The 21,317-nt window shown below is 41.7% G+C and overlaps 4 long non-coding RNA genes across 4 annotated transcripts; all 4 read left to right on the forward strand.

Moving 5' to 3' along the window:
• Positions 1–7,001: 7,001 nt before the first annotated feature.
• Positions 7,002–7,741, forward strand: LOC139072201 (uncharacterized). The gene is made up of 2 exons (XR_011521796.1): positions 7,002–7,229; positions 7,469–7,741. It is a non-coding gene; the product is annotated as an uncharacterized lncRNA (long non-coding RNA).
• A 980-nt stretch (positions 7,742–8,721) lies between these two features.
• Positions 8,722–9,461, forward strand: LOC139072202 (uncharacterized). The gene is made up of 2 exons (XR_011521797.1): positions 8,722–8,949; positions 9,189–9,461. It is a non-coding gene; the product is annotated as an uncharacterized lncRNA (long non-coding RNA).
• Positions 9,462–10,475: 1,014 nt separating this feature from the next.
• LOC139072204 (uncharacterized) lies at positions 10,476–11,215 on the forward strand. Its single transcript, XR_011521798.1, has 2 exons — positions 10,476–10,703; positions 10,943–11,215. It is a non-coding gene; the product is annotated as an uncharacterized lncRNA (long non-coding RNA).
• A 1,008-nt stretch (positions 11,216–12,223) lies between these two features.
• Positions 12,224–12,962, forward strand: LOC139070513 (uncharacterized). Its single transcript, XR_011521012.1, has 2 exons — positions 12,224–12,450; positions 12,690–12,962. It is a non-coding gene; the product is annotated as an uncharacterized lncRNA (long non-coding RNA).
• Positions 12,963–21,317: the final 8,355 nt, after the last annotated feature.

Here is a 21,317-nt window from a genome sequence, read left to right on the forward strand (position 1 = left end):
CCTTCGGACCACCGAGAGCTGCTGTCACACAAGGGTATCGTAGACCTGCACACTGGTGTGGGACGGCTTTATGAATAATCTGTAGCTTATTAAACCATACAGTCAGACAGATTTTACAACCCAGACATCACAAGATCTCTCAGATATTTAATGAGGTTTTGCTACAAACATCTAGCATACATCCCATCATTTCATTCACTGTCTGTTATCGTGTTCAACCATCATTCATCATAAGTCGTTCTGTGTAATTATTAGTCTAGAAATATAGAATTAAATAAATTTTTATAAACTACATACTTGACTCTGAATTATATGACGTGTGTGTTCCCTGAATAATTCAAAGAACCCAAGTTAATAATCAAATGTTCAAAGACTATTCAGATTGATAATTCATATTTATGTGGAATATCATATCTTACTGCTCATTTAATGAATGAAACCACATCCATCACATTACAAAAGGATTAGATGCTAGACGGGAGAAGGCCAGATTGTTGAGAGGGAGTCTTTCCTTAAAGGGGCATTATGGAAGTTTGACAGCCAAAACATGTATAGAAATAATACATTTCTTCTTCATGCATGCAATGCCCTGGTCCTGTAGAATGAGCCCTGGCATTTTTACTGTAATTGCCTGTTTTTCTGTAAAATCACAGAAAAAGAGAGATGCTCGGGTCGAGCAGGCTGCTTCTTGCGCGTTCACGCTCAGGCATAGCCCGTAGCATTTGCTATCCGTAGCTTTAGCAGCAGAGAGAGGCAGTGCCACTTTGTCGCTGTTCCTAACGCCTAGTGACGAACCTAGCTACATTTCTGAGGACCCTTAGCTACTTTCGTCTAGATATTTCCTGCAAATTAGCAACAAAATAGCCATTTTCGCTCTGAACCGTTCTTTGAACGTTGTTTCAGCTGTCATCAAGGATATAAATGTTACAGATGCAAAGGATGTCACTGGTGCTTTAGCTCACCTAGTAAGACGTTGGACTCTCGTGCAGAATAACTGGGTTCAATTTGGGATGTGACCATAGTTCATTTAGAGTTTCTTTTTTACATTAATGGTATATTTTTTTACAGTAAGATGCCCAAATTTTTATTTGAGACTCGCCGAACGGCATTGAATTCACAGATAAAAAAGATGTGGGTTCAACTTTCATTTTGGAACAATTTTTCAAGCAAGGGAAGGGAATGATCTGAGCATGCAGGAGGACTGACCCATCTTAAACCTTTGTCGGCAGTGCTGAAGAGAAAGGTACAGAACCAAATTATTTCATTAATTAGCTGCGCGTTCTCCTGTCCTCTGTCCTCCGGGCCACACACACACACACACACACACACACACACACACACACACACACAGGACTGTCTCAGCTGTTATTTTCGTTAAGGAGTGTGCACGTACAGCATGCGCGCCGCCTACTATTGAAGCTGCAGTTACACCTTTTGTCCTGAGGGGGCAATCGCAAGCATAAAAATTCAAAACTCCATAAAGTCCCTTTAATAAGAAATAAGAACGAGGCTAAATAATGTAACAGAAGTTGGACGGTTATAAAGTCAGCCTCTTCTGTCTAAAAGGAATATTTTAGCCTAAAATTAAAACAGTCCTTTCCCACTGTGGGACAGTCGTGGCTCAGGGGTTAGGAGTTCACCCTGTTCTTGGTGGGTTGGGGATTCAAACCCAGGATCCATAGCTGTCACATGTTCTGTCCTTGAGCATGGCACTTCAACAACCTTACATACCCTACTCGCTGCATCTTAAGCTGAAGCAGAGGTGGTTCGCTAGACGTGCACATTTAAGATGGCCTAGAAGGATGTAAACCTAAGCTCATTGAAACATTTTTTGTCTACTTTTGGCAGATTGTCAAAAAACCCAAATTGATTTGAACATGATTTCAGTCCTAATGATTACAAAATATTAAAGGCCCAGCATGTGAAAACATGTGGCTTGCCACAGTTCAGAATAAGTATTGCAGCTACGGTAGCCCAAAACGCGATACGCGATGTATCAGCAACCTCCAGCGATCAGGTAAGTTCTGTATAAATAACATGCTGTCCTCGCTTGTTCTTTCAGTCATGTCAAAGTACAAACGCAAAACGTAGAGCTTGTATGTCTCTCAACCGCTACCATGTTTCAAGATGGCACATGACCATGGAGTGTCAACCACAGTTAATGTACATAAAATGTAAAATTTCAAGCCAAGAGGAAGATTTTGAAAAGATGTCAGTGACAAATATTAATGAAACAGGATAAGTTGTGAAGGACACAGACTCAGATAGAAAACCAGTGAAAGTACTACACACCACCTTTAAAACCACCAAGAGGGATGGGTCTTTTTAAAGGTAGATGCTGATGAATTGGACAAACTGTTTAGCACACAGTGGCTATAAGAATTGAGCCAAGCTGCTTTCCAACAATGTAATTGACTTTCAAAATATGTTTTTCAGTTTAGATTTATTTTCACTGCAATGTTACAGCTTCTAGTTTGCATTTCACACAATTTAAGCAGAACCGAATGTATGCAGATAGACCTGTCTGCAGATTAGAGGTTTATTGGGGGTAACAGGGACATTTATCAGCCAATCGAAATAAGAGAAGTAATTATTACCAATCTCAAGCTAAAGGGGTATATTTTTTATTGTGCAAAAGCAAAATAATGGGTTTTGATGGAATGTGAGATATTTGCCACTGTGCTGAGAGGAATGGTAACAACCATTTACCAAATGAGCTAAATAAACGCACAAGGAGGAGGTATTTGACTGATTTTGCCGTGGAAGGTATTTTCAACAGCTTTTGCTGGACAGCTCTAATTAAATGTTTGAATGAGGGAATGGGCTTCACTCCAGCATTTTAATTATCAGTTCCAGTGAACGCTACAAGACAGGAATTATCTACAGTAGTTATTTAGAAGTCTAAACGGAGGTAAACACCAATCAGCTCTCGCTCCTACAGCACTAATGCACACAACCTGAGCGACTTCGTTTGCAGTCATCTCTTTAGACACCAGTGGTGTCTAAAGAGCTGCCAGTCTGCTGATGCAGCAACGACTGAAGACAAGAGATGATGAATTGAACCAGGAGAATGAAGAAAACTGATGGGGACCACGCTCGTACTCCTCCTATTATCCAGAGAGAACTTGGTACGGCTCCAGCCACCCTACTGCCCTCAACAGCACAAAGCTGAAGTAGAAAATGAATGAATTAATCCATTACATACTGTGAAAAAAGGTGTGGAGAGGAAACAAATAAAAAGGAAGCATAAGCCACCATTGTTCAAATGCGTGTGTGTGGTACAAAGTTCAGCCTGGCAGCAGAATAATCTCTCTGAAAACCAGCATGTGTAGATGATCGTAACCAATAAACACTTATTCTCTCCTTTTACCTTTAGATGACCTGCACATCGATAACAGTACAACGAGGACCAGAAGGTGCCCGTTAGTGTTAGGAGCAGAACTTGGGGACCCCTGAAGACAAGACCCACAGTAAGGCATTTTGAACAAGTTTATTATGACTGGAGTCAGGGCTAGGCTGTGATACCCAGAATAGGGAGCAGGCAGAGGCTTGGTCAGGACGAAGGCTGGGGTCAGAACCGGTGAGATCTGTGATGAGAGCAGGAGGAGTGATCCAGATGCAGAGTCCATGTAATTGATCCGAGGTAAGGAGTCCAGAAAATCAGAAGCTGCTAGAATCCAGTCAGGGAGCGGGCACGTGCATACGTCAATGGTCAGAAACCAGGTCGGGATTGTTGGTTCAAGCAGAGGTTCAAAGTGCAGGAGAATTTACTGGCCAAAGCATTCAATAATCTGGCAGGTGGCTGGCTGATCAATATATAGCTGTGGAACCAGGTGAGCAGGATGAGGGGATTGCATGGAGCAGGTGAAGAGGATTAGCGTGCTGAGGGAGTGGAGCTGGAGTGCTGTGATCTGGGGCTCATGCCAGTTAGTCATCACCCACACAACCCAAAAGGGTTACAATGAAGGCAGCTGGGGCCTCCAAAACGGGGTCGGAAAATTGTGTAAGCAACTTTCCACGCAAACTCTGGGATTTATGAAAGAAAATTTTGCAGAAAAATGTGCGCAACTTGAAGTTGACTACGGACCTTATTTACGCACATTTTGGACATGGAGAGCACCTGCAGTGCTGCTGATGAGAAGGATACAATTATGAAATCCTGCAGCATTATCACTTGTACTGCTTCGTTTTCACACAGAACAAGACCCCCCACACGCACACACACACATGCGCGCACACACTCACACACGCGCGCACACACACACAGCCTGAAGCGCAGAATACAGAATGCAGAATATCACCAGGGGGACAGCTTGAGACAGAATGTCATGCGTCTGTGACAGTGTGTGTCCTGTCACTGTGACCCAATTGATCATGCGCCCTGGCTACTTGTACAAGGGAGATCTCCATTTGGATGACTGGTTAGCGTGCGTGACCTTCACCCGGGAGTCTGGGGATCGAATCCTGATTGGACCATTTTTTTTATATCCGCCACAGATCTCTCTGAAGAATTTACAACAATGACGGCTTCAGCAACGCTGTGCCACTCCGTGGATTTTCTCTTATTTGTTTTGCAAAAGCGCTTCTGTTATGGAAAAATTTATGTTTATTTATTCTTGATCATTAACTCAATCAACTAAATGTAAATGTATTGCTCTATGCCTCTTTGCATGCCCCCTTATTCAGACACGCCCACACAAGCCACACCCACACATTCTTGACCCCCCCTACACACACACACACAATCTCTCTCTCTCTCTCTCTCTCTCTCTCTCTCTCTCTCTCTCTCTCTCTCTCTCTCTCTCTCTCTCTCTCTCTCTCTCTCTCTCTCTCTCTCTCTCTCTCTCTCTCTCTCTCTCTCTCTCTCTCTCTCTCTCTCCCCCATCTCTCTATAAATAAACTCTGTGAACAGATGTTCGGGGCATTTTGCCTCGTACATTATGCCACAGTTATAACGGTTTAACTTGTCTGCTGATTGTCTCCTTCTCTCTTCACTATAGGAAATGGGTTATTGATAAACATATTGATAAAATCCATGACATTTGGTCCTTCGAAAGCCGGGGTTCCATCACCTCGTGGCAGAGTGTGACCCCAGATAGAAGGTTAAATGAACACAATTGAAATGTCAAATTTAGGAGTGATGATAAATGTTTTGTTTTTGAACTTAAACTAAACAAACTTTCATGAGCACTGATTGTGCCCTCTTAAATGATCATATATGAATGACCTGGTCCGCTCCCTCGAGCAGATTCTTAAAGGCCCCGTGTGTGAAATTCACAGAAATCATAGTAAAAAGATCCGACTCTTTAGCACCACGCAGTTTAGAGTCGGTATTGCAGCTATTGGAGCCCCCAAGGATCAAAAAGGGTTTTTTTTATCATTATTTAAAACTTTATTAACAAATATAACAAATACAATACAAAATCGTGTTGCTGTAAACGGCAGCATGTCATCATCTAATTCCAGCTTTCAAGTCAGCGAACAGGTTAGTTGTTTTCATCTAACTTATTTTATTAATTTAATCTAAATAGGTTTTGAATAAGAAAAACTTTTTTATGTCAGTTATGTTTGCTAATAGCAAACGGCAGCTAGTTAGTGATGACTTCTGACTACAAAAAATGACAATATTTTGTTCATTTTATTTGAGAAATGTTATATTTCTATTTGCCATTTTGGAAATATACAAGGAAGTGTAGTCTGTAATTGTTTTCTCTCCGTAAACAGAGTCAGATATCATCCGATGGTTCATCAGTGGAGACAGACAGAGGACGAGGGAGAGGAAGAGGGCGAGGAAGAGGGAGAGGAAGAGGTAGAGGACAGACGTGTGCCAGCGCACAGAGAGGCAGAGGTGTTAGACATGCGACAGAAGCAGGGCAAGCATCCCAAGATGAAGGAGCCGAATTTGCTCAAACCAGCCGCAACGTCCCACGCACAAGAGGAAGAGGCAGAGCTGCAATAAAGTCTAGAAGATCGGCGCTTTCAAGCGCTTTCAAACTATCCCGTTTCTCAAGTTTGCTTGTAGAATATGTGTGATCCTCCATCGCTAGAAGTACGGTGTGGCTAGTTTCTTCTTCTTCTTAGTTACTTTGTCAGACTGCATGCTTACAAGGCGCACTTCTGCCCCCTGCTGTTTCTTTGAGGTTACATCATTTAAAAACGCAAACATCAAATGCGAAGCTTAATATGTTGTATGTCCCTAAAAGGTCACTGTATTTTAAGATGGCGCATGCCATATGGAGCACCGGTCTGCTTCTTTTGTCTAAAATATTAAAATATGAAGCTAATAATAATGCTTAGAATAAATGCTTGTTTGAATTATCATTAAAAAAAAAACAAATTTGAGAATGTGATACAAGAAATTTGATAACTTATAAGATGAAATATCACACAGTGGGCCTTTAAATACTATCGTTAATATCTTTAGAGATTACCCAATATCTTCAAAAACACTATCTATTGTGCTTCCACACACACACACACACACACACACACACACACACACACACACACACACACACAATCTCTCTCTCTCTCTCTCTCTCTCTCTCTCTCTCTCTCTCTCTCTCTCTCTCTCTCTCTCTCTCTCTCTCTCTCTCTCTCTCTCTCTCTCTCTCTCTCTCTCTCTCTCTCTCTCTATAAATAAACTCTGTGAACAGATGTTCGGGGCATTTTGCCTCGTACATTATGCCACAGTTATAACGGTTTAACTTGTCTGCTGATTGTCTCCTTCTCTCTTCACTATAGGAAATGGGTTATTGATAAACATATTGATAAAATCCATGACATTTGGTCCTTCGAAAGCCGGGGTTCCATCACCTCGTGGCAGAGTGTGACCCCAGAAAGAAGGTTAAATGAACACAATTGAAATGTCAAATTTAGGAGTGATGATAAATGTTTTGTTTTTGAACTTAAACTAAACAAACTTTCATGAGCACTGATTGTGCCCTCTTAAATGATCATATATGAATGACCTGGTCCGCTCCCTCGAGCAGATTCTTAAAGGCCCCGTGTGTGAAATTCACAGAAATCATAGTAAAAAGATCCGACTCTTTAGCACCACGCAGTTTAGAGTCGGTATTGCAGCTATTGGAGCCCCCGAGGATCAAAAAGGGTTTTTTTTATCATTATTTAAAACTTTATTAACAAATATAACAAATACAATACAAAATCGTGTTGCTGTAAACGGCAGCATGTCATCATCTAATTCCAGCTTTCAAGTCAGCGAACAGGTTAGTTGTTTTCATCTAACTTATTTTATTAATTTAATCTAAATAGGTTTTGAATAAGAAAAACTTTTTTATGTCAGTTATGTTTGCTAATAGCAAACGGCAGCTAGTTAGTGATGACTTCTGACTACAAAAAATGACAATATTTTGTTCATTTTATTTGAGAAATGTTATATTTCTATTTGCCATTTTGGAAATATACAAGGAAGTGTAGTCTGTAATTGTTTTCTCTCCGTAAACAGAGTCAGATATCATCCGATGGTTCATCAGTGGAGACAGACAGAGGACGAGGGAGAGGAAGAGGGCGAGGAAGAGGGAGAGGAAGAGGGAGAGGACAGACGTGTGCCAGCGCACAGAGAGGCAGAGGTGTTAGACATGCGACAGAAGCAGGGCAAGCATCCCAAGATGAAGGAGCCGAATTTGCTCAAACCAGCCGCAACGTCCCACGCACAAGAGGAAGAGGCAGAGCTGCAATAAAGTCTAGAAGATCGGCGCTTTCAAGCGCTTTCAAACTATCCCGTTTCTCAAGTTTGCTTGTAGAATATGTGTGATCCTCCATCGCTAGAAGTACGGTGTGGCTAGTTTCTTCTTCTTCTTAGTTACTTTGTCAGACTGCATGCTTACAAGGCGCACTTCTGCCCCCTGCTGTTTCTTTGAGGTTACATCATTTAAAAACGCAAACATCAAATGCGAAGCTTAATATGTTGTATGTCCCTAAAAGGTCACTGTATTTTAAGATGGCGCATGCCATATGGAGCACCGGTCTGCTTCTTTTGTCTAAAATATTAAAATATGAAGCTAATAATAATGCTTAGAATAAATGCTTGTTTGAATTATCATTAAAAAAAAAACAAATTTGAGAATGTGATACAAGAAATTTGATAACTTATAAGATGAAATATCACACAGTGGGCCTTTAAATACTATCGTTAATATCTTTAGAGATTACCCAATATCTTCAAAAACACTATCTATTGTGCTTCCCACACACACACACACACACACACACACACACACAATCTCAATCTCAATCTCTCTCTCTCTCTCTCTCTCTCTCTCTCTCTCTCTCTCTCTCTCTCTCTCTCTCTCTCTCTCTCTCTCTCTCTCTCTCTGTCTCCCCCATCTCTCTATAAATAAACTCTGTGAACAGATGTTCGGGGCATTTTGCCTCGTACATTATGCCACAGTTATAACGGTTTAACTTGTCTGCTGATTGTCTCCTTCTCTCTTCACTATAGGAAATGGGTTATTGATAAACATATTGATAAAATCCATGACATTTGGTCCTTCGAAAGCCGGGGTTCCATCACCTCGTGGCAGAGTGTGACCCCAGATAGAAGGTTAAATGAACACAATTGAAATGTCAAATTTAGGAGTGATGATAAATGTTTTGTTTTTGAACTTAAACTAAACAAACTTTCATGAGCACTGATTGTGCCCTCTTAAATGATCATATATGAATGACCTGGTCCGCTCCCTCGAGCAGATTCTTAAAGGCCCCGTGTGTGAAATTCACAGAAATCATAGTAAAAAGATCCGACTCTTTAGCACCACGCAGTTTAGAGTCGGTATTGCAGCTATTGGAGCCCCCAAGGATCAAAAAGGGTTTTTTTTATCATTATTTAAAACTTTATTAACAAATATAACAAATACAATACAAAATCGTGTTGCTGTAAACGGCAGCATGTCATCATCTAATTCCAGCTTTCAAGTCAGCGAACAGGTTAGTTGTTTTCATCTAACTTATTTTATTAATTTAATCTAAATAGGTTTTGAATAAGAAAAACTTTTTTATGTCAGTTATGTTTGCTAATAGCAAACGGCAGCTAGTTAGTGATGACTTCTGACTACAAAAAATGACAATATTTTGTTCATTTTATTTGAGAAATGTTATATTTCTATTTGCCATTTTGGAAATATACAAGGAAGTGTAGTCTGTAATTGTTTTCTCTCCGTAAACAGAGTCAGATATCATCCGATGGTTCATCAGTGGAGACAGACAGAGGACGAGGGAGAGGAAGAGGGCGAGGAAGAGGGAGAGGAAGAGGGAGAGGACAGACGTGTGCCAGCGCACAGAGAGGCAGAGGTGTTAGACATGCGACAGAAGCAGGGCAAGCATCCCAAGATGAAGGAGCCGAATTTGCTCAAACCAGCCGCAACGTCCCACGCACAAGAGGAAGAGGCAGAGCTGCAATAAAGTCTAGAAGATCGGCGCTTTCAAGCGCTTTCAAACTATCCCGTTTCTCAAGTTTGCTTGTAGAATATGTGTGATCCTCCATCGCTAGAAGTACGGTGTGGCTAGTTTCTTCTTCTTCTTAGTTACTTTGTCAGACTGCATGCTTACAAGGCGCACTTCTGCCCCCTGCTGTTTCTTTGAGGTTACATCATTTAAAAACGCAAACATCAAATGCGAAGCTTAATATGTTGTATGTCCCTAAAAGGTCACTGTATTTTAAGATGGCGCATGCCATATGGAGCACCGGTCTGCTTCTTTTGTCTAAAATATTAAAATATGAAGCTAATAATAATGCTTAGAATAAATGCTTGTTTGAATTATCATTAAAAAAAAAACAAATTTGAGAATGTGATACAAGAAATTTGATAACTTATAAGATGAAATATCACACAGTGGGCCTTTAAATACTATCGTTAATATCTTTAGAGATTACCCAATATCTTCAAAAACACTATCTATTGTGCTTCCCACACACACACACACACACACACACACACACACACACACACACACACACACACACACAATCTCTCTCTCTCTCTCTCTCTCTCTCTCTCTCTCTCTCTCTCTCTCTCTCTCTCTCTCTCTCTCTCTCTCTCTCTCTCTCTCTCTCTCTCTCTCTCTCTCTCTCTCTCCCCCATCTCTCTATAAATAAACTCTGTGAACAGATGTTCGGGGCATTTTGCCTCGTACATTATGCCACAGTTATAACGGTTTAACTTGTCTGCTGATTGTCTCCTTCTCTCTTCACTATAGGAAATGGGTTATTGATAAACATATTGATAAAATCCATGACATTTGGTCCTTCGAAAGCCGGGGTTCCATCACCTCGTGGCAGAGTGTGACCCCAGATAGAAGGTTAAATGAACACAATTGAAATGTCAAATTTAGGAGTGATGATAAATGTTTTGTTTTTGAACTTAAACTAAACAAACTTTCATGAGCACTGATTGTGCCCTCTTAAATGATCATATATGAATGACCTGGTCCGCTCCCTCGAGCAGATTCTTAAAGGCCCCGTGTGTGAAATTCACAGAAATCATAGTAAAAAGATCCGACTCTTTAGCACCACGCAGTTTAGAGTCGGTATTGCAGCTATTGGAGCCCCCGAGGATCAAAAAGGTTTTTTTTTATCATTATTTAAAACTTTATTAACAAATATAACAAATACAATACAAAATCGTGTTGCTGTAAACGGCAGCATGTCATCATCTAATTCCAGCTTTCAAGTCAGCGAACAGGTTAGTTGTTTTCATCTAACTTATTTTATTAATTTAATCTAAATAGGTTTTGAATAAGAAAAACTTTTTTATGTCAGTTATGTTTGCTAATAGCAAACGGCAGCTAGTTAGTGATGACTTCTGACTACAAAAAATGACAATATTTTGTTCATTTTATTTGAGAAATGTTATATTTCTATTTGCCATTTTGGAAATATACAAGGAAGTGTAGTCTGTAATTGTTTTCTCTCCGTAAACAGAGTCAGATATCATCCGATGGTTCATCAGTGGAGACAGACAGAGGACGAGGGAGAGGAAGAGGGCGAGGAAGAGGGAGAGGAAGAGGGAGAGGACAGACGTGTGCCAGCGCACAGAGAGGCAGAGGTGTTAGACATGCGACAGAAGCAGGGCAAGCATCCCAAGATGAAGGAGCCGAATTTGCTCAAACCAGCCGCAACGTCCCACGCACAAGAGGAAGAGGCAGAGCTGCAATAAAGTCTAGAAGATCGGCGCTTTCAAGCGCTTTCAAACTATCCCGTTTCTCAAGTTTGCTTGTAGAATATGTGTGATCCTCCATCGCTAGAAGTACGGTGTGGCTAGTTTCTTCTTCTTCTTAGTTACTTTGTCAGACTGCATGCTTACAAGGCGCACTTCTGCCCCCTGCTGTTTCTTTGAGGTTACATCATTTAAAAACGCAAACATCAAATGCGAAGCTTAATATGTTGTATGTCCCTAAAAGGTCACTGTATTTTAAGATGGCGCATGCCATATGGAGCACCGGTCTGCTTCTTTTGTCTAAAATATTAAAATATGAAGCTAATAATAATGCTTAGAATAAATGCTTGTTTGAATTATCATTAAAAAAAAAACAAATTTGAGAATGTGATACAAGAAATTTGATAACTTATAAGATGAAATATCACACAGTGGGCCTTTAAATACTATCGTTAATATCTTTAGAGATTACCCAATATCTTCAAAAACACTATCTATTGTGCTTCCCCCACACACACACACACACACACACACACACACACACACACACACACACACACACACACACACAATCTCTCTCTCTCTCTCTCTCTCTCTCTCTCTCTCTCTCTCTCTCTCTCTCTCTCTCTCTCTCTCTCTCTCTCTCTCTCTCTCTCTCTCTCTCTCTCCCCCATCTCTCTATAAATAAACTCTGTGAACAGATGTTCGGGGCATTTTGCCTCGTACATTATGCCACAGTTATAACGGTTTAACTTGTCTGCTGATTGTCTCCTTCTCTCTTCACTATAGGAAATGGGTTATTGATAAACATATTGATAAAATCCATGACATTTGGTCCTTCGAAAGCCGGGGTTCCATCACCTCGTGGCAGAGTGTGACCCCAGATAGAAGGTTAAATGAACACAATTGAAATGTCAAATTTAGGAGTGATGATAAATGTTTTGTTTTTGAACTTAAACTAAACAAACTTTCATGAGCACTGATTGTGCCCTCTTAAATGATCATATATGAATGACCTGGTCCGCTCCCTCGAGCAGATTCTTAAAGGCCCCGTGTGTGAAATTCACAGAAATCATAGTAAAAAGATCCGACTCTTTAGCACCACGCAGTTTAGAGTCGGTATTGCAGCTATTGGAGCCCCCGAGGATCAAAAAGGTTTTTTTTATCATTATTTAAAACTTTATTAACAAATATAACAAATACAATACAAAATCGTGTTGCTGTAAACGGCAGCATGTCATCATCTAATTCCAGCTTTCAAGTCAGCGAACAGGTTAGTTGTTTTCATCTAACTTATTTTATTAATTTAATCTAAATAGGTTTTGAATAAGAAAAACTTTTTTATGTCAGTTATGTTTGCTAATAGCAAACGGCAGCTAGTTAGTGATGACTTCTGACTACAAAAAATGACAATATTTTGTTCATTTTATTTGAGAAATGTTATATTTCTATTTGCCATTTTGGAAATATACAAGGAAGTGTAGTCTGTAATTGTTTTCTCTCCGTAAACAGAGTCAGATATCATCCGATGGTTCATCAGTGGAGACAGACAGAGGACGAGGGAGAGGAAGAGGGCGAGGAAGAGGGAGAGGAAGAGGGAGAGGACAGACGTGTGCCAGCGCACAGAGAGGCAGAGGTGTTAGACATGCGACAGAAGCAGGGCAAGCATCCCAAGATGAAGGAGCCGAATTTGCTCAAACCAGCCGCAACGTCCCACGCACAAGAGGAAGAGGCAGAGCTGCAATAAAGTCTAGAAGATCGGCGCTTTCAAGCGCTTTCAAACTATCCCGTTTCTCAAGTTTGCTTGTAGAATATGTGTGATCCTCCATCGCTAGAAGTACGGTGTGGCTAGTTTCTTCTTCTTCTTAGTTACTTTGTCAGACTGCATGCTTACAAGGCGCACTTCTGCCCCCTGCTGTTTCTTTGAGGTTACATCATTTAAAAACGCAAACATCAAATGCGAAGCTTAATATGTTGTATGTCCCTAAAAGGTCACTGTATTTTAAGATGGCGCATGCCATATGGAGCACCGGTCTGCTTCTTTTGTCTAAAATATTAAAATATGAAGCTAATAATAATGCTTAGAATAAATGCTTGTTTGAATTATCATTAAAAAAAAAACAAATTTGAGAATGTGATACAAGAAATTTGATAACTTATAAGATGAAATATCACACAGTGGGCCTTTAAATACTATCGTTAATATCTTTAGAGATTACCCAATATCTTCAAAAACACTATCTATTGTGCTTCCCACACACACACACACACACACACACACACACACACACACTCTCTCTCTCTCTCTCTCTCTCTCTCTCTCTCTCTCTCTCTCTCTCTCTTTCTCTCTCTCTCTCTCTCTCTCTCTCTCTTATCTCTTGGTATAAATAATCTCTGTGAACTAGCCTGGCAAGCCAGACTAAATAAATGTATTATTTAGTCTGGCCACGCTCCATTGATGGCTCTCGGTTGTGGGGCGGGTTCTACCATTGTCTTTCAAATGATCTCCACATTCCACTGGACAATGAATGTGACATACTCTTGTTTCACTCTGTTGCATCATCCCACCCACCAGGCATATAGAGTGCCCTGATTGGCCCACAAAGCGGATAAAGCTCTGTGATTTGTTCACTAAGCAGATAGAGCACTATGATTGGCCCACCATTATGGACCAATCACAGCTCTTTATGTGTTTGAAACCCCTCTAGAGAGCTGTGATTGGCTAGCCAGAGTCCTGGTAGGAGCTGCGGAGGTTCCAATGGAGCATGCCTAGACCAAACTTTGCAAAGCAAGAATTTGGTCTAGTTCACTAGGCTACCTGTGAACAGATGTTCGAGGCATTTTGCCTTGTGCATTATGCCACAGTTATAACTGTTTGGCTTGTCTGCTCATCGTCTCCTTCTCTCTTCACTATAGGAAATGGGTTATTGATAAACATATTGATAAAATCCATGATAACTTCCTTTCATTTGTCCACCTCACCCACAAGTACCTCCATTTTTGCTTCGGTGAAACTGTGCTTCCTTGATCTGCGGTCGCCATCGTTAATGGCGGAGCGCTACAACAAGCCTGCTTATGTATATGCATGAGATCCTCAAGGCACTTTGCATTGACCATTTATGGCAGTAAGTGGGCGTGTTGAGGGTGGGATGTGACTAAAAAGCAGCTGAGAACCTTTCTCGTTAGTCTCTGATTTATGAAGCGGAGATTTGCATGCAGCTGTGCGTACTCCATGTTTGATAGATCACAAACCTACTTGGCGTAAGTACATTTTTTTTGCTGAGTATGGTTTTAGTAAGGATTATACGCAATGTTTGATAAATGAGACCCATGGACGTTTTTTGTGTCTTTAAGACGTTTCTCTTCTCATCCGAGGAGCTTTGTCAATTCTAACTGAAATAAGGGAGAGTCAAGCTTATCAGCTCTAGCTGTCTGTTGTTGTTTAAAGAGTAGAAACTACTCTGAGTACCCCTCCTTCCTACCCCCTGATGAGTCGTTGTGTTGATTAGATGCAGGAAGGTGTGACCTAGACTGAAACTGCTTAGGAATGACATTCAAAGCTGCATTATAGGTACTGGAAAGGTGAATCTAAGCCCCGCCCCTATTTAAAGTGGGTTTTTCCACGTTTGACATAGACAGCTTCTTGTACTCCTCTCTCACACTATCTATCTTCTCTGTCCAGAATGTGGACTTTGTCATCTTCAAAGGTGTGTCCCTTGTCCTTCAGGTGTAGGTGGACTGCAGAGTCCTGACCTGAAGAGATGGCTCTCTTGCGTTGTGCCATGTGCTCTTGTGTAATTGTTGTTTAGGGTTAGGGACAGTCGTCACTGCACTGGACTGCATAACTCAGGCTGGAAATTGATTCAAAATGGCCTGTATTTGAACAGCACCTTCTAGAGTCCTTGACCCCCCCACCCCCACCCCCACCACCACCACCCCCAAGGTACTTTACAACATAGTCAGCCATTCACCCATTCACACCCTGGTGGCAATGAGCTACATTGTAACCACAGCTGCCCGGGAAAGAAGGGAAAAAGGGAAACTTCTTGGGGAGCTTGACACACGTCCTACTCTACACAAACCTTCGTCTCTACTCCACATGCATGCTACATTTAACATCTTCTGTGCGTTCATTCTGCATGTTTTTCTAACTTCTTTACTTGGTTCTTGTTTAACACAGAACAGAGTTGTTTTTACTACTGCAATCTTCTTCAGAGCTCGCCGTCCCTTCCTTCTACGTTAACCTGCGGGTGAGTAAGTGGGTAAGTTGTCACAGCCTTGGAGTGTCACAAATAGGCATAAAAATATTTTTTGCTCACTTTGTAGTTTTTGTGTGATGTCATATTTTCTAAAATTCTCACGTTGAAGTCCTTTGAGCACAAAAAAATACACTTACAAAGCTTCATATTGAAATATTATATAATATTTCATAAGTCCCAATTTTTTTACATGAATTTCATCCTTGGCTTCAGCCCTAACAAAATATAATAAAATATGTGTGTGTTTCTCAGATTTAACCCCTTCATTGCCAGGTTTATTATCAAAACCAGAAGTTTGAAAACTGTACAAAAAATGAAAAAATCTAATCATTTTTTGTGTGTTATGTCCAGATGACCTTTTTTGTGGGTAAGTTGTCACAGCCTTGGAGTGTCACAAATAGGCATAAATATATCTTTGCTCACTTTGTAGTTTTTGTGTGATGTCATATTTTCTAAAATACCCAAGTCCTTTGAGCACAAAAAATGCACTAACAAAGATAGCCAGTTGAACACTTTATTAAAGCACATGAACAATGAAAAAGTGTGTGTGTGTGTGTGTGTGTGTTTGAGAGAGAAAGAGAGAGAGAGAGAAACACAGAGGGGGGTGAGCTAACAACTGCTGGTTGAGCACACAACTGTTGAGTGCTCCTTGCACACAGCCTGTCCACGTTTTGCAAAAGCGCGCATGCACGCTCCTCTTCCCTCTGCAAAGGTGGCATTTTTTCTTTATTGACTGCTCCTGGGCTGGAGCTGGAGCTGGCTCCGCTTGCTGCTGCACCTGCAACAAATCTGCAGTGCTGCTGGACCGCGGCAAGCGAGTGCGCCTCGCCTGGGCTGGTCTCACCATGGAGCTCCCAAGCTCCTGCAAGAACAGCCTTCGGCAGATGCTCCTATTCTGCTGGCTCCAGGCCGGTTCCAGACAGCCACAGGACCAGGGCATTGTAGGCGCTCACATCTAACATGTTGCAGAAGAGCGACATGGGCCAACGTCTGGTCTTGCGGCGGCAGCTGTATGTTGCAACGAGCTGGAATAAAAATAAATGAATAAATAAATAAATTAATTAATTATGCAATCGGGTTGGCAAATTATAATAAAACAAAATTAAATAAATTAATTACCTTGTCCAAGTTGTCAACTGCCCCTTTGCAGTAGTTGTAATCAATGATTACGGTCGGCTTCTGCTGCGGTCCCTCCTGGATCTCAACCTGACTGTGTTTAGTGCTGAGGAGCAGAACGCTCCGCCGGCGCTTTGGAATGTAGCTCACCGCGGTGGCGGTGGAGGTGAAGCCGAACAGGGAGGACAGAACAGCTCTGCTTTTCATCTGGAGCAGCTGTGAGGGCAACTCTGGCTTGTTGCGCCTAACTGTTCCCACAAGACAGATTTTTATTTCGCAGCTCTTCTCCAAGACCCAGCGAGGTGAAAAAATTGTCCGTGGTGACAGTGCAGCTGCTCAGTCCTTCGGTGAGTTCCAGCACCACCCGCTTCCCTTGCCCCCTTTCTGCCAGGGTGTCTCGAGTCGTCTTGCCCAGGTAGGGAATAATCCCCCAGGCATAAGAAGTGGCCACATCGCACACCACCCACAGCTTGATCCCATATTTTGCCGGTTTTGAGGGCATGTACTGCTTGAAGTTGCAGCGACCTCTGAATCCGACGAGCTGTTCATCAATGCAGACATCTTCACCGGGGTTGTAGGTGAGAGGGAGCCGGGCCGCCCAGAGGTCCCACACTTCCCGCAGGGGAGCGAGCTTGTCCTGCTGCACCAACCGGCGGGCTGCCCTGGTCAAGCGGTCATCAAAGCGCACTGTTGCAGTCAGCATGTGGAACCTTCCAAAACTCATCATGGCTCTGAAAATCGGCCTTCCCGTTTCCTCCCCCCAGAGGCTGGCAGATGATTCCCCACGGGAACGGTGCACACCAGCGAGGATGAGCAGCCCAAACAATGCCCGGAGTTCCACGCGGTCAACATCTGTCCAGTCGCCATATTTTCTCCTTCCCTCTATATTGGTGTGTTTTATTATTATATCTAGGGTTGTTCTAGTTAAAAAAAATTGGAGCTGTCCTCGATAGTTTGGACGTAGCTGACAGCGAGGCGGGTGATCCCAATGGCGGACGTCTGGAGCCCGAAAGGGAATCCTGGTGTCGGGTGTCGGGGACCAGGCAATCCCGCTCTTTCGTTGCCACAAAGGATGATCCCCTCTCTCCTCTGCGGCAACCACCTCCTCATCTGAACCTTCTTCCATTTCTTCCCCTGAATCAGGCCCTGGGGTAAAGGTCGGATCTTGAGCCTCTTCATCCGTGTATGAGGCTGAGGCTGACTCCCCCTCATCTTCAAGCTGCTGAAACAGCTCCAGGGCTTCATTCACAATGAAACTTCTTCTCATGGTTTCGGTAAAAAGAAATGAATCCGGATCTGAGTCTCATACATGTACTTTAAACCCCAAATTCCACTACCTCCGCTCCGGCATGAACTCCGGAGCAAAATCGGTCCCGCTGTAGTCAATCAGAGCAATTCCACTACTGCGGCCGTGCTCCGGCAGTGCGGCGCCCTCTGTTCCGGCGTCCGGCAAAAATAGAATCGATCCTATTTTTGCCAGACGCCGGAGCACCTCCGCAGTCAATGGGCAGGAATCACAACTGCCCAACAGGAAAAGGAGCAAGCACAACTTCCGTTTTTCACAATAAATCGATAAACAAAAAGCGTTTTTTGTTTCATATGCACAGGTTTAACAACTTTTAACAACTATCAATGGCGGCTGAACTTTAAATGCACAAAAGTAAGCCATAAATACAGTTTCCACTATCAAAGCAGTCACACTTTGTTGATCCAAACACTGCTGATCTCTCAACACAAATTATGGGCAGATTAAACAGTTCATTTCGATGCTTCTCCCACACAACGGGTGTTTGGATCTAACTTCCGCGTTTATTGCTCGGACTGTATCGCAAGATCTCGAAAATCCTGCGCATGCTTGTTTGCCCACCTCAGGTCTCCGCACCGGAGCGGAGCCATTGTAGAGCGGGTACCAGTAAAAATTGAGTTCGGAAGCGAGCGGCTGCAGAAGGCGGGGGCGGACCGGAGCGGACCGGAGTGGACCGGAGCGGAGTTAGTGGAATTTGGGGGTTAGTCAATTGGTGCACCTGTGTAAACTGACCGTAACTCTATGTAAACAAACTCGGCTCTGCTGGAATTTGTTTTGCAAAACAAATTTACGCCTTTGAAGTTTTTCCAGCCAAGAAAAGACTGTAAACATGGGCACAATCATATTTTTTTTTAAATTATGCCAATATTTATGCTAAATAGAAAATTATGATTTACATGAAAGTCAATGGCCCAAACAAATGCTGAAATAAGCTTAACTGTACAGAATGATTTCCACGTTTTAATAAAGTAGGTTGAATATTTTTTCAAACTTTTTTTAATTCCTTCCAAAATACACATCCTCCATGAAAATTAAATAAATTGCATTAACATAGCCAAATTTATTCACAAAAATACACGTGTCAGCACAAAAAAAATGCTTTAATGTGAGGTAAGGGTTAAATGTAATCAAAGGTATAATCTTGTTGGTATAAATGACACACAGTAAGTCTGGACTGCACAACATCCAGATGTAAGAAAATACGGACCTCAACAAATGGCACATGTTCATTATTTGTCTTTTTCCTGGTACAAATATAAATTACATGGCAAAATTATCATTCCCTCAAATTATACTTGATTTGCATGATTTGCTGTAACAATTTCCCTTCTTGCTGGTGGTGGTCGGAAGGACCGGTGGCGCCAGTGCTCGGTAGCCTCGCCTCTAGGGCAGCTGTGGCTACACTGTAGCTCATCCCCATCAGTGTGTGAATGGTTATATTGTAAAGCACCTTGGGGGGTTACAGGACTCTAGAAGGCGCTATATCAAATACAGGCCATTTACCATTTTTGTTGTTCACTTTTTAAACCAGATCCTCCAGCCCCGGCCAAAGTCTGTCCAGATCCCATTCTCGGGCATGGCGTGGGAGTTCCTCGTGTTCTTACAGTCATTCACAGAGGTATTTATTTTAAATATGATCGAGGCATAATCCTGTTGGTATGAACGACACACTGTAAAGCTGCAGTCTGGAGGTCTTTAATATGCATCTGTTGTGGTTGCGTATGTGTATATGACCATTATTGAATCCATTATCTCTCAGTGACACCCCAGGAATGACTATGGACCAAAGGCAACATCCTGAGAAGTTTATGAGAGCTGAAAGGGATCCCCCAGCTGCAGCCAAGGCAAAAAAATTCACAGTCAAACAAATTGAGAAAGGACGACTTCCCAATGTCTGGACAAAGTAATGTCATTCTCTTATTTTTGCTGAGAAATAATTGGGAATCTTCCAGTGTCCAGCTGTCCCCAAAGTTTCAGTTATGAATATTTTTATATGTGGCAGAAGTATGACATAAAATGATGGCCCTAATGAGCCTTAGAGGAAGAAGTGGGAAGGTGGCCTTCATGAAGACCGGTCTGTACAAGATCATCTGTGGTGAGTTTGCTTTGATGTTTTTTTGTAACAATGTTTGAAATAATTGAATATAGTAAGTGCATTATTCATAAGAAAAATCTTTTTAGTTGGATGACGCTTCTCTACCAGATTACCAACTGCCTTTTGCTTGCCCAAGAACATGATTATGATCTTGCACTATGATAAATACAAATTTTATACTTGAAACGTGGCCACACTTTTTAATTATTCTAAATATTGTATTTTCAAAGGTTAGCATTACCCAATGCTGATCTGCTTTTTTATTTTTTGTTTTTTTCCCTCATCAGACGCTGTCTTGAGCTCTTTTAATACCACCACAACAAAAATTGACGACTACATGGCCAAATAATTAAAATATGCACCAGAGAGGAATGGTGGCGGTGGCAGAGCCATACCTTGAATGACTGCTTCAACCACCGTGTTCAATTATGCCATTTTTTAAAAAGCTTGCTCAATGTGTACATGTGTGAAATGTAACTTGTAGAATAAAAACACATTTCTCATCACTGAAGCCTTTCTAATCTTTTTCCTGCTTGTTGGGTTCATCTTAGCGGGTTGTATGTCCCTGCAAACTAAAGGTTTATAAAAACTGTTTAACAAAAAACTGTTGAAAAGCAGGACTTTATAAAGATGTTGGAATTTCAATGTTGATTGGATTTGCAAAATCTAAACTAAAATCAATGTTGATTCAATGTTGGCGAATTCAACTATGTTGAGAAGCATGACATTGGAATGACGTTGCCATTTCAACGTTGATCAGATTTGCAAAATCTAAACAAAATTTTCCAACACTGGTATGTGACGTTGATTCAACGTTGACTCAATGTTAAAATGCCAGCTGGGTGGACCCTAAGACAGCCGAGAGCTGCTTTACCCATCACAACAGGTGACAGCACCAATACCGGCCGCTCGTGTACGTCAAAGTTACCGTTCAACAGAAGATTATTAATAAAACATGGATCCAGAAGTTGTAGCCCATCTGTGTCTACAGTATTTAGATGTTTTTCACCCTGTTGGTGGTTTCTAGCTGAGCAGGTGATGCTTTTTGACGCATCACACACGTCTCCGTTTAAAATATGTTTCCAATGTTCCGAATACAAATCCAGGCTCTGTCTGGTTGGATTGTTGTAATTAAACTTTGTACTGAACTAAACTTTACATTAAACGTGTTAAAGGTAATAGAAGGATCTGATCGATGAGTTTATTTCCTCTCTTTTACAGTGATGAGATAACGACACGTGGTTATGGTGTTAATCAAGTTTCATGTTTCTCTTTGCAACAATCGTCACAAGAAGGCAGAACAGTTAAAGGCAGGGTTCGGAGTGACCGGATATTTTGACAGAGAAGCCTTAAGGCTGTTGGTC

This window comes from Nothobranchius furzeri, chromosome 1 (genome assembly GCF_043380555.1).
Source record: "Nothobranchius furzeri strain GRZ-AD chromosome 1, NfurGRZ-RIMD1, whole genome shotgun sequence".
Classification (NCBI taxonomy): domain Eukaryota; kingdom Metazoa; phylum Chordata; class Actinopteri; order Cyprinodontiformes; family Nothobranchiidae; genus Nothobranchius; species Nothobranchius furzeri.